Consider the following 3696-nt stretch of genomic DNA (forward strand, 5'->3'; position numbering starts at 1 on the left):
GATTGAAGTGTGACCTTTCAGCCATCCTTCTCAAGTGTATATCGATTAGACCTCCCATCGTGTTTGGTAGACCTATCATATTGCTGAGGTCTACCTAACAACAGGTAACACACTTGCATTGGTATCACATCACAAAGCACTTCATCGTGGTAGTTTCCTACCTTAAACTGTATCACACATTGCCTTGTGACCTTTAATTCACCACATTCATTCAACTATTGCAACTTGTAAGGACTAGTGTGCGGTATAGTTGGCAACTTCAAAAATTGTACCATAGCCACACTAACAACATTTGCACAACTATCACTATCGATCACCAAAGTGCACAGACTCCCCTTTACAAGACATTTAGTATGGAATAGATTTTCCCTTTGACTTGGGTCATCTATTGCCTTACTAATCATGACGCGCCTAACTACAAAGTTTGTAACCACACACTCCCCTTCTTGCGGATAAACATCTTCACCAACATCATCATCATCATCATGTGGTCTATTCTCGGGTTCCTCAGGCTCGGCCTCATCCTTCCCTTTTTCAAGACCCACCTCTTCACCAAGGTAATATAATCTCCCTTCCCATAGAATCACGTTGTGTTGGTTTGGACATTCATTGGCTTTATGTCCCCAACCTTGGCACTTGAAACACTGGAATCCCTTTGGGTTAGGATACTTATGAACTTCTTGCTTTGGAGGAATTTTGTGGACTGTTTTGGGCTCGGGCAGCCTTGTAGTGGCGGTTTGGTCCTTGTTTTTGGGCCAACCCGAAGAGGAATGAGCCATTTCCTTGCTTCTAGGCCAACCCGAGGTGGATTTTCCCTTGGCCTTGAATGAAGACCTCTCTTTAAGCTCCCTTTCAATCTCAAGAGCCGCTTGAAAAATACCTTCAACAGTATCAAACTTGTGAAGTGTTAAATGAGAGGAGATCTCTTTGTTCTATCCACATTTGAACTGGATGATGTCATGACTGATTTGTTCCCCACGATGATCAAGCTTCAACATGAGTTGTTGAAACTCATCATAATACGTCATCACACTTTTGTTGCCTTGACAGAAGTTGTACAATCTAGCAAGAAACTCATGGCGATAACTCTCGGGAAGGTACCGTTGTCTCATCAAGTACCTCAACCAAAACCAAGGTGATGGCTGCCCATCAACTAATTCATTACCAAACCGCTTGACGTACTCCCACCAAGTGTTAGCATAACCCTCAAAATGAGCTATGGCATAACAATTTTTCTTTTCTTCTGAGATATCATTAACCTGGAAAACTTTGTCACAAGATGATTCCCAAGCTAAGTAGACCTCGGGGTCACTTTCACCTTTAAATATTGGTAGGCTCAACTTGATGATGTTGATGCCTACATCTCTCTTTTAGTGTCGGTTTTCCCTTTCTCCATACCCTCGATATCTTCTTTGATCTTCACCACCTCTCTCATCTCCTCCTCTCTAATGTAAGCATCCTCAAAGGCTCTATATCCTTCATATCCCTCTCTACCATATTCCTCAAAGTGGGCTGGACGATTTTGGACGTTTTGAACTTGATTTGGAGGAATTGGATTTTGTGGAGGTGGTGGTCTTTGGTTTAATGGAGCTTGGAAGGGAGGGTTCGAATTTAGCGGAGTTACTTGACATCCAAGTCCCTCTTGTGGAACTTGAGGAGTTTGGAAATGTATTGGTCTAGTGGGGTTATGGTTTGGAGGGAAAGGAGTGGTTTGGCTTGCAGCATTTAGTGGAGCTTGGGGTGGATTTAGCATTTGGTGCACTATTTTGGGAGTGATGGTTGCGAATGAAGTTCTATCGTACCCACTTGAAGAAACATGTAGAGGAGTGGAAGGGCGAGAGTTCCTTTGACTCTCCACTTGTTCTAATCTCCCACTAATAACCGACACATCTGCCTTTATTGTTGTCAAATCCCCTCTCACAGCTCTAACTTCCGTATTCAACCTTTCAAGTGTTCGGGTAACGACCTCAAGAGTGGCCCTAATAGAGTCAAGAGAATTAGTATCCATATTTTGGGATGTAGTCCCTTCCATTGTCAAGGTATTACCTACAAAATCAGCAAACAAGTTAGTGAAAAAAAATCCTCTCATCCTTACACTCTTTGGATCACCTTACACTTTAGTTCCACAAGTGTTGTAGATTGGCTCGTAACCTGTGAATCCTTAAGGTATGAGTAAGCTCTTATCCAAAATGGATTCTTTTTTGAAGACTCAAAGAATTATCGTCAGACTAGAACCAAGAAGTAGCAACGTATTCAAAATATAAAAGCACCCAAGTAATCGTTGACACGAACAAACGGATTCAAATGACTAATTGACAACCTAGTAGGAATGTACTAGTTTGTTAATTAGTTCTAGAACCAAGTAAGGAAACCAATAATCAACAATGAAAAACTATAAAATATCCAAATTTGAGCTTATTAGTAATGTGGCAGTAGCAATGGTGACGTGGCAGTTGTAATTGGTCTTGGTCCCACACAACAATTTTTTGGTCACAAATCTGAAATTTCAATAGTCACACAACTTGTAATGGATGACAATTGGTTTTGGAAGGAAAGTAAAAGTCTTGTAATCTTTTTCACTTTTCAAACTCAAAAAGGTGAGATTTGACTATACTAATCCCACAAAACAAGGTCCCTTGATTTAAGGAAAAGTGGTTGTCAAGTCTAGGAAGTGTTGTATGCAAGTCTTCTCACCAACAACTTTATAACTCCTGTGTTACAACCTTTTGGATCTATTTTACACCTTTGTTGTTTTAAGTTGTAAGAATAGATGAAGAACAAGATGAACACCACAACAACCTTCAAGAGCACAAGATCAACTTCTTCAAGAACACAACACAAAACCACCAATTGTCATCAACAAGGTACAACCTACGGCCCACTTCAAGTTACCACAACAATGGTCAATATTATAAGCTCAACTTTAGATATAGACACTTTTAGTGTTGGTGAGAAAGAACCAACACTAGAAACACACTAAACAAGTAAAATAACACCTAGATCTAAACATACAAACACCAATCTTGGCCAAGACAACAAGATGGACAGATTTCTCTTTTTCTTTTTCTAGAATTTTTAGATTTCAACAATTTTTTTTTAACCAGCCTTGCTTTGATACCAAATGATACAATATCAAGTCCACAATGCAAGAATCCAGCAGGAACAACAAGATGAACAAATTAATACCAAAAACAACAAGTTGAACAACAAGTGCTAGTGAATCGAAATAGGTCACACACGGCTTCACTGGGCTTTAAGAATCACATTTTTAGAACAAGATGATGAAGTTTTCAACAAGAACCAGCAAGTTAACAAGGTGCTAGTGAATCGAAATAGCCCCACACGGCTTCACTAGACTTCAAGATTACAAAACATAATCTTAACAAGATTACAAGAAGATAGTAACTTGACATGTAATATTCAAGAGTCTAAGAACCCTAACAAAAAGAGAGGACCCTAAGACTAAATAATATTAACACCAAGTTCTTACTTGGACCAAGAGGAACTCTATGACCTCAAGATCCTTGTTTCTAGCCAAGATACAACACAAGTATCACTCTACTTGTGAGTTTTTAGATTTGGGGCTTCTCCAATGGAAGAGTGAGAAGTTCCTCAACATTTTTATGTGTGAAAATATTATGAAAGAACAAGCTTCCAAATAACCCTAATATTGTCTATTTATATTACACCATAAAT

The sequence above is a fragment of the Capsicum annuum genome, unplaced genomic scaffold (assembly GCF_002878395.1).
Source record: "Capsicum annuum cultivar UCD-10X-F1 unplaced genomic scaffold, UCD10Xv1.1 ctg1489, whole genome shotgun sequence".
NCBI classification, from domain to species: Eukaryota; Viridiplantae; Streptophyta; class Magnoliopsida; order Solanales; family Solanaceae; genus Capsicum; species Capsicum annuum.